The sequence below is a fragment of the Canis lupus genome, chromosome 3 (assembly GCF_011100685.1).
Source record: "Canis lupus familiaris isolate Mischka breed German Shepherd chromosome 3, alternate assembly UU_Cfam_GSD_1.0, whole genome shotgun sequence".
In the NCBI taxonomy this organism is placed as follows: Eukaryota; Metazoa; Chordata; class Mammalia; order Carnivora; family Canidae; genus Canis; species Canis lupus.
This window is the reverse complement of record NC_049224.1, coordinates 74,223,530-74,236,795: the sequence shown is the minus strand read 5'-3', so window position 1 is coordinate 74,236,795 and position 13,266 is coordinate 74,223,530. Positions and strand designations below refer to the sequence as shown.

Sequence of the window (13,266 nt, the reverse complement as noted above, 5' to 3'; positions counted from 1 at the left end):
CGGCCGTCCCGGTCCCCGTCCCCGGCCCCGTGCCCGGCCCGGTCCCCGTCCCCGGCCCCGTGCCCGTGCCCGTGCCCTGCGGCCGCCGCCGCCCGGGCTGGCGCGCTGACACTGCTGCATTCGCGGGGTTCAAGGCGCCTCGGATCCGGGCCTTTATTTCTCGTCTGCAGCGCCCAGCACCGCGCCTCCAAAAGTAAGTGCCCTCTCCCTCGCCTTCCCCCGGCCCGACTCCTGCTGTCGCCCTTCCCGGCTGCTGCGGACTCCTTGCCTCCCCCCCGCCCGGGCTGGGGGGGCGCGCAGTGAATGGGCTGGGGGCGCAGCGCGGGGGCGGGGGCGGGGGCGCCTGTGGGCTTGGGAAAGTGCAACAGCTCCTCGAGGCCGGGGCTGGGGGAGGCCGGGGGGAGACCTCGGGCTCGGCGGTCGAGAGTGTGGGATTCCGGGCAGCCGCCGTGCAGAGCCCGCGGTGCGGGGAGCGAGACCCGCGGCGCCCGCCAGGGCGAGGGCGGGGGCGCGGGCGCGGGCGGGGGCTCACCTGTGTGGTCCCCCCGCCCGCCCGCTCCCTCGCTCGCGATTCCCTCCAAAGCCCCAGAAACCTCAGTGCTCTCCGCGTGTGGCAACGTTGTTTGGAGAAAGGTAGCGCGGAGGCCGCGCACTCCTGCTCCTCCCCCTCCGGGTCCCCCACCCCCCGCTCCCGCGCCCTCCCCTCCCCGCCCCCCGCCGCCCCCCTCTTCGGACGGGGCGCGCGCGACCGCTCGCCCGCCGGAGCAAACTTGGAGCAGCCTCCCGGGCCCTCTGGGAAGAAACTTGGGGCCGTTGGGACCGAAGGCAGCATCCCGTTCTCGGTCCTGGAGCCCAGGAGCTGCCGGGGCGTCTGGATCCTCGGGGGCAGGAGGAAAGAGCCGGCCGGGTTTGGAGAGCCCTCCTCGGGGGCGCGGAGGGAACCTGCCGCAGTGCCTGGAGCAAGGATTGCAGCGAGGCTGGAGGCGGAGAGCGCCTTAGGCAACTGCCTGCAGCGTTAGGGACTCAGCCGTGTGGGGACCGAGGGGCTGATCCCTGGACCTGGACCCTGGGGACCGACCTAACATTTCAGAGTGGCTTTCTTGGAGATGGCAGATAATACTTGGAATTGTCCTCCTATCCACTTCCCTGGGAGATATCAGGGCGCATCTTCTGCTTTAAATTTTACAGCAATATGCAATAATAATAGACGGAGAACGTGTGAACTGGACTTTTTTTGTTGTTAAGTCCGGTTAAACGGAAATTGGATTTCGCTCACCTTCTTGTATTGCACTAAAATAAACATTTTACACCGAATTTTTGCTAGCTCAGAATGCATTTCTCCACGAATATCACCTAAGATACTTTCAATGTGTTGATTATATTCTCACGAGAGCCTGGATTTGCGGAGCAGTGTGTAGTGGTATTCTGACTTCATTTACATGGAGCATATAATTATTAGCAAAATGGAGTAGGCGAATAGGGCAGTTGTTCATTACAGGTTTTTCCACTGAGCAATTTTGTACTTTTTTTTTTTAAGTGCAGTTGAGCAGCATTTTTTTATAAGAAATCCATCTGGATGATAATCTGCCTAACGGGAGGGAAGACTTGCTTTTAGGGAAAAAGAAAACAATCTGATAACATTAACATCTCCAAAATTTTGCAAGTTAGTGTTTTTTAAGGAATGGACAAATGAGTTTCTTCTGGCTGGAAGCATGGAGTATGTTGACCTCAGCCTGTTAACAGAAACCTAAAATGAGATGTTTGATGAATTTAAACTCCCTAGAGAAACTGTCTCCAGTTCTACAGTCAGTGGGGTTTGCAGCAGAAGTACTAGAAGAAAAAAGCCTAATGTAATGTACTCTTGTAAGTTCAATAAAGATACACTGCAAGGAACATTTGGCTTTCATGAAGGAGAATGCAAGTCTAAAAATCTTAGTGTGAGAATAACAAAGAAAAGTAGCTGCTAAGACCACAAAATCTTGTCAATTATAAAACGCTATTGTTTTTTCACTGCAAACTTCTAAATTAAAACCCAATCTTTTGGTTGCTATGGACACAGTGATGCCTTTTTTTTTTTTTTTTTTTTTTTTTTTACCTGTAGTTTTGTCTACACACAGATTGTTAAATCTCTGATCATGGAAACCTGAGTTGAGCAGTCCTGGCTCACTATAACAAGATAAAAAGACATAATGGGGAAAAGACTGAATGGATTTTACTACCTTAAATATACCTAAAGTAAGATAGACGTTTTCGGGCATCTTACAAAAATTGATGCTCTTGTTCTACAGATCGTGTAACACTTCTGGGTTAAATGAAATGTCAGGAAGAGAGATTCACGTTCTCAAAAGGTGAATTTCTTTAGGTGTGTGTACATGGAGAACAGATGTGCAGCTGTGTGCAGATAGGTTTCTAACTATGCGGTTGAAAAAGATGGTGAAATTTGGGGTGACTCTAGATATCCCAGACTCTGTGTCTAGGAATGTAGTTGTGTAGCTAAGAGACGCTTAGAACTGGTCCGGTTTTCAGTTCTGTGGGATAACCCAGTTGTCATCTGAATTCTTAAGAGTGCGCCCTTTTCATTTTCGTCATGATGCTGAGGCTGAACAATACTCATTACCCCAACCCAGAATTTGATGATGGCTCGAGACCAGCCATTGGGATGGGGGAGAAAGAGACAAAAGAAATTGGAAAGGAGGCTGGTGTTAATTAGGAAGGTCTCTGCTGCCTGAATATGATAAAATCACATGTTCACTTATGATGTTTACTGTATGTGGAAGCTCCTATTTGTAAATAGGGCAGGTCCCCTGAATAAAGCTGGTGTTATTATTCACACCCATAGAACAAACACCTCCACCCCCCTGTTGTTGTCTTAAAAAACTCCAGCTGCTCATGAATATAGGGTCAGGGAGGGCCGGCTAAATGTTTCTCTGTGCTTGCTCTCCAGCACAGCCAGCAGAGCTGTTTCCTGTTCTTTGTTTCAAGGCTGGGGTTTGCGTCATACATTCCAAGTGGCATATGTGTGCTCTTTCCTGTTTCAGGCTGTTTTCTGGTAGATCAGTAGCCCAGACCAGGCCGTGGTCCCTGCCCCTAAACTCCCGATCCCCACCCAGGGAGTTATCATGTCTCTACACACTTGCAATTGCTTAAGATGCCTGTGTTATGTCATAATGAGGAGTCAGTTAACCTTTTTACATATACCCTTTGCTCCAGTGTGTTTCTGTGAGTGAATAAATACTGGTACCTTTTTAAATTCATCATTGCCAAATTGTGACTTTGAGAAATTTGTGTGCAGATTGGCTAGAAGTCTAAAGGAGGTTGCATTTGTTTGTTTTCCGTTCCTGTTTGGAGGTGGGTAGGGTGTTTGTTTAGAGGTAGGCATTTTGCCCTGAAGCTGTCAATTCTGGAGTTGGGGGGATTGCCACCTTACAGTTTAGAAGACCTGGCATTACCTGAAGGCTCTGGGCCACCCTTGTTCCCAAGTAACACTGGAGCTCAGGGCAGAAGAGATTCTACCGGATGGAGAGTTTTAAGCAGTCTTGGCAGACTGGGCTGATTTGGAAATCTTGCTTAGGTTTTAAGGAAGAAATCTTGAGGAAAAGTATTGAGGCATAAAATATATGGAGAAAATCCCAGGATCATCTCTTAAAGACAAAGATGTAAGTGCTAGGATAATTTTCCTAAGGACAAAGATGTATTTATTCTATATCTGATTTCCGACCTGTTTTAAGAATAAAAAGCTCAAAGAAAAAGAGAACTGGAAATAAATTCATTTTAATGAGAGTCTGGAAAATTTTAATCTTTTATTTTGAAAACAGAAGGAGACCTCTTGTTTTCATTGTTTTACAACACCAACTTTTTCATAATCCCCCTCTTTTTTTTTTTTTTTTTGTAAATTCTGTTAGTTGTGGGCTAACACTTCTGGGTTAACTGTTTAAAACCTACATTTTTCTCTTGGCTCTTCAGAAACTAAGTTTTTTTTTTTTTTTTTTTTTAATGATAGTCACACACACACAGAGAGAGAGAGGCAGAGACACAGGCAGAGGGAGAAGCAGGCTCCATGCACCGGGAGCCCGACGTGGGATTCGATCCCGGGTCTCCAGGATCGCTCCCTGGGCCAAAGGCAGGCGCTAAACCGCTGCATCACCCAGGGATCCCAGAAACTAAGTTTTAGATAGTTGGATAAGAAAACTCCCGGCAAGTTTCTTTCTAAACTTATTTTTGGATTTTCTTTAAGATCCAAAGGGATTATCTATGATGTTCTCTAATGGAATTAATTTAGAGTTGCTAAGGCAGCAAATCAGACCCTGTCCTCCCCTAAATTGATGATAATAGTAGTTGGGTTTTTAACTTCACATTCTACTACATTCTTTCTTAATGGGTGAAGGGAGACATATAATATGATATTAAGAAAACTATTAGAATCAAATAGAAGGTTACTGATACCCTTCCTTTAAAAAAAGATGGGTGTTTGGGAAGCTTTTAGTAAGAGCTGTTCTTTCTCCTTTGGGAGAAGCAAACTTGAAATATAAAGCTGACTTGTAGTGCAAGGGGCCTTAAAACTAAAATTTGTGAGTAACCCAAATCAAAGCAACTTTTCCAATTTAGTTCCAAGGCTGTTAACAATCCAACTGGATTTGGTAGACAGAATCTTTATTTAGCTTACTTCAGGTAATTATTTTCTTTGCATTGGGGGAGAGGGAGGTGGTTGGCTAATAGATGTGATTATTAGGGTCTAATATATTTTATTAAATACACTTTGCAGGCTTTTAAATACCAAGCTGAACAATTTGGAAAGATTGTATCTGTCTGATAGTTACTAGAATTACAAAAGGGAAAAAAATGGGAATAATGGTTTCATCTCTTGATGGTGTAAATCATTATTTATTTCCAAGTCAACATTTTTGCTATAAAGAACAGCTTTCTTAGGAAGTATTTCTTTTTTTTTTTTTTTTAGGAAGTATTTCTTAACTGTTTTTTCACACCGGTTGTATTTAAGAAAAAAATATAAGCAACCTCATCCTTGAAATCCTAGGAATTACATTATTCTGGAAATTGGGTTTCTTTCTGAAGTGCTTCATACTCATTGGTTCTAGCTTTAAGAAAAAAAAATTCCTAGAGTCATAAAACCAATGATACCTGGTTTGCTAATGTGTAATGTTCTAGTCAAAATACATCTCAGAGTAAGTTGCAAGAGGATCATATCATGGTGGTTTTTAGCATTCTCATTTTCAAGCCTGATCTGTCCCCTTTATTAGACCCCTGTTCTCATCTGAAGCAGTAATGCCAGAGCTCGAGACAGGAAACCAGACAGCAGTCTACCCTGATAAGGGAGAGCATTGTCTAAAGGAGGTAGCCCTGCTTTTCCCCCCCTGAACTCTCCTTCCTTGAAATTTGGTAGTAATGAAAAAGAGACACAATGCTATAGACACAATTCTACCCCGGAACTAGGACTGTTTTCTCCCAAAGCAAAAATATCTTTTTAATTGGATCTATGCTTTTTCTGGAATGTCACCATAGTTGAATGAAACATTAAAAAAAAATTTAAATCAGTATATTTTGTATCCCTTGGTCAGGGTTTTTAATAGTCAAGTTCATTTTCTAGCAAAACAGGTTCCTGGAGCTTTTTGAAACTCACTCCATTGTGTTGGCAGGCTGAATTCATTATCATTTCCTCCATCCAATTATTAAGGGGAGCTGGAGACCAAATGTAGCAAGTGAAGTTGCCCTTCATCTCATGCATTCTGAGCAAACCTGGGGTCTAGCTCCTACCCTGACGTTTAGGAGGTGGGTGCTTCCCGAGGCAGCCCCCTGACCAGAGGACACTGAAGAAAGCTCCCCTTAGAATGGGACATGGGTAAGGTGGTTCCAATCTCTGGAAGGCCTGGGGATCTCCAGGGATGGCCTGTGGCTAGTTCTCAATCCGGTTCAGTGGAGTTTGGCCAAATCTAGACAGAAGAGATCAAATGGACGTTGAGGTCAGTGCATTCTACCCTGGAGAGCGACCTGTGAACAAACTGGGTTTTCCCCCCTGGCCTGTACACCTTCTGTCTACTAACTACTGGGCTTTGAGTCTAATCACTGAAATCCACCCCTTTATATCTGTTCTTAGGCTTTTAGACCGTGGTTCCTTCCCAAGCTTTGCACCCCAAAACTACTCTCCTTAGCAAGTTCAAGCCCCTGTTCCACTCCATTCTCCAAACGAGGGAGGTTTTCTCTGCCAAGCCTCCTGAAGTTTTCGCACTGGCTGCGTTTTAGGTTTTAGAAGATGATGTTCAAGCTAGCTTCGCTGGCCCCTGGGCAAGTTTTCCTTGTGTGCCACCTGGTGTACAGTCATTATAGAGGCCCTTGCCCTTCTTTTTCTCCTCACGTGTAAGAAGGGTAGTTTGACATCCATTCATTTATTCATCTCACAAGTATTTATTGAGCACCTACTCATTAGAGCTAATCTCAAATTATGTGCAGTCATTATTATGCCACAAGGATGGAGTAGGTCCCGAGTTATCCAACCTGAAAAGGCGTTTTGAAATCTTAATTACCCTCTGGAACCTCCCCAGGGCACGGCCCAACATGGGCCAGCAGGTACTGTACACGTCGCATACCCTCTGTATCCAGAGTGATCCCAGTTTGAGAGGATTTTGCTTATAACTCAGTCCCACCGCACGGGCCCCTGAGGCAGAACAGAAAGAGCCCTGGGTCTGCGGGCACACATTTCTGTTCTTGGCTGCAGCTCCAACCAGCTCTGTGAATTTGGGCAAGTCATTTCACCTCTGTTCCTCCATTTCCTCATTTCTAAAATGGGGATGAGGACCTGACCCTTCCACCTTTGTACAGTTATTATGAGGATTTCCGTATTTACTTGGGTAGAGCTGCCAGTTTTTTTCTGAGCAGTTTTATGGACCAATTGCAGGTGCATTGGCTAGGAAGAATAATGGCCTAATTTGGGGCCTTCAGAATGTGTCTTTTGATCTTGCGTCCAAGCGTGCACACTCAGAGTCAGGGTAGGCAGCAGGGGCCAGTTGGAAGGAGGTGGAATTGCCGCTACTGGAGGTACTCTGTCCCTGCCTTCCACATCCCCCGTGGACAGATGTGTTTGCAGACGCGCTGGCCTGCTATTGCTGTCCCTGGTGTAATGTGGTCCTCTGCCGGGGGGTGGGGTGCGGGGGGAGTAGAGTAGGCTGCCGGGGCCACCGGCTTTGCAGTCAGGCTGCTTTGGGTTCAAAACCTGGCTGTACAACTTAACAGCTGTGTGATCCTGGGGCAGATTGCTTTACCTCTTTGTTCCGTAGTTCTCCTAAGTGATAGGAAACTGGTACCCACCCACCCGATAGGCATCAGTGACACAGTCCATGTAAAGAACAGCACCTGGAGACCACCAGTCATGAAGGTGGTGATGATTTGCAGGAAACCTGTGACATCACGTAGCCCTTTGCTTTCCTTTGCTTTCCTTGGTCAATAGAAGTATCCTGAAAAAGCAAAACAAAACAAAGAAAACCCTCCAAACACACACTCTCTTTCTCACTCTCTCTCTCCTCATGGAAAATTGCCCTGTCTCTTTTTTTTCCTCTTTCTTTTTTTCCTCTTCTATTTTAGGTTTTACAACAGAGAAGAGACATTGACATGAGATTTGTTTAGAAGATCTCTCTGGGTAGCTAATAAAAAATTCTGGGAGGATGATTTTAATAAAGTCTCTGGAGGACCCGTAACAGGCAAGGAGGTTAAGGTTAGGAGCAGTAACTTTTTTTAAAGGAAGTTTGGTTTAACAAGTTTGCTTTAAAGTTAGGGCCCCTCTCCCCTATTAACTTACTTTAAGAGAGAGTTCCAAGTGTCTTCAAAGGCAAAGGGAAAAGGGAAGGCTGTAGAAGTCCTACTGTGGGCTGAGTGCTCTTGGAAGCACCCCTCATGCCTGCCAGAAAACTTCCCTCTCGTGAGCAAGCCTGACCCCCCTTGGGGAAGATGGGAGGGGGCCCCCTCTGCTCCCCTAAGGAAATGGAAGGTGATGCTCCCCATCCAGGTGGTGGTCTGCCACAAACCATTTAACAGGCCCCGCCCGTCTAGGTAAGAAGGGGTGGCCTCAGCTCAACTGGGGCGCAATCAGCTGGCTGCACAGAGTGGAGAGGCCTTGAGCAGGTCTTTGAAGAATTAGGAGGATTTAGATAAGCCGGAAGGGGATGGGGCATTCCACGCTGGTTGCCCAGCATCGGAGCCAAAAATGAACAAAGACATGGGGGTGGGAGGTGGGGGTGGATGGACGGGGCGGCCAGCGTGAAGGGCCCTTGGAGCAAGGGGCAGCTGGTTAGAGACGGGGTGTGGGGAGCATGGGCGCTCGAACCCACTCTGCAAGCCCTGGGCACCCCTTTGGAGGAAGGTTTGCGAGCTTGGGCCAGACCGGTGAGGGCTGGGCTTTGAGAAATGTGGGCGGCAAGGGGGTCAGGATGAGTCGGAGGGCCCAGGGACGCCGTGGGGAGCGTGGTGGAGGGAACCCAGTGACACAGTCTTACACCGGGGGCCTGGCCCCCAGTGGCAGTAGCAGGAATGGAAAGAAAAGTTGGTGAGGAAGACTTGAAAGATGACCTCTAGGTTGGTTTCCATGGCGAATGACCAGAAAATAAGGCACCGGGGAGGTGGGGGGCAGCAGGCAGGCTTTTCAAGGCAGGAGCCGGAGAGGGAGGATTGTGCTGGGGACATGTTGAGTTAATTCTCTCCCATGGCAGTGGCTCAAAATGCTTTCCTCTTTCTTTTTCGTGTACTTTTGAAGGGAGGGGGCAGTATTAGCTCATGGTTTCATATCCAAAGGTCTGGTGGCCCTGTGAGGTCAGCTTTTAATGGAGACTCCTTGGGAGCCCAGGAATTGCCACCACCCTAATGACTCTTTTTTTTTTTTTTAAGATTTTATTTATTTATCCATGAGAGACAACAGAGAGAGAGGCAGAGACAGAGACATAGGCAGAGGGAGAAGCAGGGTACCTGCGGAGAGCCCCATGCGGGACCCGATCCCAGGACCCCTGGATCACGACCTGCACTGAGCCACCCAGACGTCCCTCTTTCTGGTTATTTGTAAGGTCCCAGCCATCCCTGCTCAGGCCGGAATTTCCAGGAACTGGCTGCTGACCCGAGCCAGTTGGTCCCTCCCTGCCTCCCACTCCCTGCTGGGTGGGGCCCCATGGGTGGAGGCCCCTTGGGGGAGAGCGGGGTGGGTCTCCAGTGATAGGGCACCAGCGCAGAGGCAGATGAGAGGCCGTGTGGCCTCACGCAGCCCTTCTGGATTTGATTATATAACGCTTCACGGAAGAGAATTGTGAGGGCTGCGGCCGGCCTTGTAAGATATGTACACAGCAGGATTATTACACAGTATGGGCGTTTTTTCAATTGATCTTGAGTTCTGTGCCCTTCAGACTAAAACACAAAATTGCCAGAGAGCCTGAAGAAGGAAAACAAGCGTGTAACCTTAGTAGGCGAAATGATTTGCATTTGCGAAAATGTCTTTCAGAAAGGTGTGGAATGCTACTAGCCAGGTGGCAGCGTTGAACTTGAGAGTTTACCTATAAAGAGTATGGGTTTGGGTTTCCCCACCCCCCACCCCCCAGCCCTGCTTTAGCTGGGCCTCAGTCTGCAAACGTGTAGGGATTTTGCTTGGTTGTTACCTTTGCACCTGTCCCTATTTACATGCAAAATCAATTGCTTCACTTGGTCTTTTCCGAGGTACAGGGTGTGGACAGAATCTTATCTGAAGCCATGTCCTGTTTGGACAAGTTGGACTCGCCTTGGCAACTCTCCATAGGGTGGAGCAGATGGGTGGAGGCAGGAAAGTAAAATTGGGTGGCTTGTTAGCAGAGAGAGGAGAGAGGGCGGATTGTTTGCTCACTGGATCATTATATTTAATCTAAAACTAAATAATTAACTTCTTTCCATTTACAAAACATTTTGATGCAAAATGGCCAACCCAGTTTGTGAGGGGCAAAGATTTAGAAATGCTCCATGGCGTTTTTTTTTTCCCCTTTCAAACCAACAATAGAAGACTAAGATAGGTGAAAATCATCCAGCCCTAGGAAAATGCGCATTTCCAGGTAGGGGCCAGCATCTGGCTGTTCCGAAAGCAGCCTGCAACCTAAAAATGCCCTCCCACATTTGTTGCCTGCCCCCACCCCACCCCAACCGCCCTGTCTCTGGCCAAGGCAACTGCCATAAAAATGTGACTCCTCAGGAGCTCTTAAAAGCATTTGGGTACAGAAGTGAAGAAAGAAGTGTTTCTTTTGAAAGGAAGTTCAGTTGCAGGGATGTCCCCTGCTTGCCTGGCCTGGCCCTTCTCCTGACCAGGAGTCTCTCTCTCTCTCTCTCTCTCTCTCTCTCTCTCACACACACACACACACACACGAATTTTTTTTTTTTTTTTTTAGTGTTTTCTTTTTCCCCAGTTCCTTTGGGGAGTAAATGGCAGTGGTGGGGGGGAGGCAGTACACTTTCTCTTTTAACATCCAAACCCTTGGGAAAATTAAGGGCACTTGCAGATGACGTCATGCTTTGTTCCTACTGTTTTTCTCCTTACACCTTGCTGAGGTCAGCAGGAGACAAAGATTGCTCCGAGGCTGGCAGGTCATTTGGAGTCTAAGGGTCAGGCTGGGTTGGGGGAGGATACTGCAGGGACCCTTTGAGGATCTGAGGAATGAGATTTGGAATGTACCCAAGAAGGGAGAAGGTCAGGAGCAAATCCTGCTGTATCACAAGAAACTTAGCTTCAGACACACACACATTGTGTGTGTGTGTGTGTGTGTGTGTGTGTGTGTGTGTGTGATGTTTCTAAGGAAGGGACAATGGTAAGATTGTTTCTATAATAAAACTTGCTCCTGCTTCAAGACAAGCTTCTTTCAAAGGAGGTTTGGTGACATCATAGGCTCCTCTTACATCAAGAGTTGTGCTTATTTCTGAGCTCTGCAGCTCATTTGTATCCTCCTAAATCAGCTGTTGAGTAGGCCTCCTGGTGGACTGGATGAGTGTGAGATGGAACTGCATTCCTTCTGAAACTTTATGTAAATGATTTTCACCAAAGCTTTTAAATACCTAAATCACACGTTTTTGCATTTTGACAAAAAAATCTGACCCATGTCTTAACTTGGGAAAAGTCAGAAGTGTAAGTAGAGAGAGTGAAGGGAAATGTGTTTCTTCTCTTTGGAGAAAAAATTCAGTCGGATGGCTCTTCCCAGCAAAATAACCCAGTTAGGGAGGGATGACATTTGTTCCGGTTATGGAAAATCATTCTGGCAAGTTCAGTAGGGCTACGATGTAAATGCATTAATGATTGGAAAATAGCTGTTTGAAAAAACAAAAACAAAAAACAGAACCACGTTTGGGGACTTCTCATCTCCGTGGCACCCACAGAAAGTGGTTAACAGAATTCCTGGGCCCGCTTACAACCCACTGGGTTTAAGGACGGGGAGGTCGGCAAACTCCCATTTCCCGCGTGTCCTTAGCCCCTAATACCTGTTGTAGCGCGCCACCTCCTGGTTCTGCTCAAGACTGCGGTCCGTGTCGCGTAAGAGCTTTCCGGCCGCGGTTGTGTTTTATTTAGTGTCCTTTACCGAGGATGTTAGTGTCCCCCGAGCCTGAGCTGTCCACATGGAACAAGATCCACTGCGTTCTAGTTCTTTCAGTGCATAAGTTACTTCTCAGTCGTATGCATGGCACCTTGGAGACTTTGCAGTCACTCCTCCTAGAACCCAAAGACACGGTCAGGACCAGAGATAGGCACAGGAGTTAGTTACAGACTATAGAATTTTTCTGCACATAAATAAACAAATGCCTGATTTGTGTTCCTGTGTTCCATTCTCTTCCTAAATTTGGTTTCTTTCTGGCTTAGCTTCCCTCCTGTGCTTTGATTGAGTTTTAATTCTAGAATTGATACATTTAAACATTGGCACACAGATGTGTGTTTAAAGCTCTCCCACCCCGTGACCCCCTCCCAAGAAGGGCCGTCTGGTTGACAGTTTAAGAGTGTACAGTCTTCTTTGCACGTCCTTCACCTCTTGTTCCATATCCTGTGACTATCGCTGAAAGTATGATCGGTCCTTTTAGAGGCAGCCAGGTCGGGAACGGAATACTGTTCGACGTGCAAATGGACAGTGAGTGAGTTTGGTTCTATTCATAATGATATTTGAATGTTGCAGACTTTGTCCAGCGTTGCGTTGTCTAAGTCTTTCAAAATGAGATCTTCTAATTGTACCACTTCTTTTTCATTCACTAGCTGAAATACTTCTATAATGAGAACTATCACTTCACCAGGGATTGAATTACTCTTGAGGTACAGTTTTGAACATATTATAAACATACCTTCACAATTATTTTTTAATAAATTTTATTAGGAAAAAAATTTATTAGGGCAGATGCTCTATATTAGACTTTACCTTTTTCATTTATGATTTCAAGTTGTGGAGCATTCATTTCCTAAAATTCAGATAAAACATAAACATTAATGAAGCGATTTAAATAACGTCTTTAAGTGATAAGAGATAGAGTAGGTTAATGTGTCATTCATTTCTAAATGGATTTAATAGCCACGGCTCTGGGCATTAGGAAAAGTTGTTAATGGCTTTATGAGCTAAATGGTGGAGTTAGAATTTGAACCAGAGCCCATCCTAATTCCACTGTGTGCTCTTACTGGTAGTGAAGGCTGTAAGGTACCGCGAGGCATACACTTGCTGGGAAGCTATTGCAGTGGTGCAGCTGGGAAGTGGCAAGCCCCTCTGTGAGCTCTCAGGCAGGATGTAGGCTGGTAGTCACTTTTAAACTGAATTCAGTCTGAGTCTTTTAAAGGGCAGAGGGGACCGACCTCTAAAGCCTACCTACGTTAGCAAAGAGACAAATGCTTGACTTTGCTCCTGAAGTTGGAACCAACAGCGTTAGTGCCGTGTACACACCTATGTATATCCAGAAATTGCGTATGTGTTTATTGATACGAACTCTTTACAGGGCAAAGGGTTCTGTTTTGCTTTAAATTTCATAGCTAGGATGCAGCTCTCCTGTTTGAGTCTCAGGACCATGACCGGGGCACCTGCGTGGCTCAGTTGTTGAGCTTCTGCCTTTGGCTCAGGGTATGATCCTGGAGTCCTGGGATCGAGTCCCACGTCAGCTTCCTGCAGGGAGCCTGCTTCTCCCTCTGCCTGTGTCTCTGCCTCTCTCTCTGTGTCTTTCATGAATAAATAAATAAAATCTTAAAAAAAAGAGAGAGAGACCAAGACCAGAGCTCTTTTTGTTATGCACCTGAGAATAGGACTG

At 46.6% G+C, this 13,266-nt stretch overlaps 1 protein-coding gene across 1 annotated transcript in view; it reads left to right on the top strand.

Moving 5' to 3' along the window:
- Positions 1-42: 42 nt before the first annotated feature.
- Positions 43-13,266, top strand: part of KLF3 (Kruppel like factor 3) — a 36,586-nt gene continuing 23,362 nt past the window's right edge. Inside the window, exon 1 of the mRNA XM_038533491.1 lies at positions 43-193. The gene's annotated coding sequence lies outside the window, so the exon portion shown is untranslated. The remainder of the gene's footprint in view (positions 194-13,266) is intronic.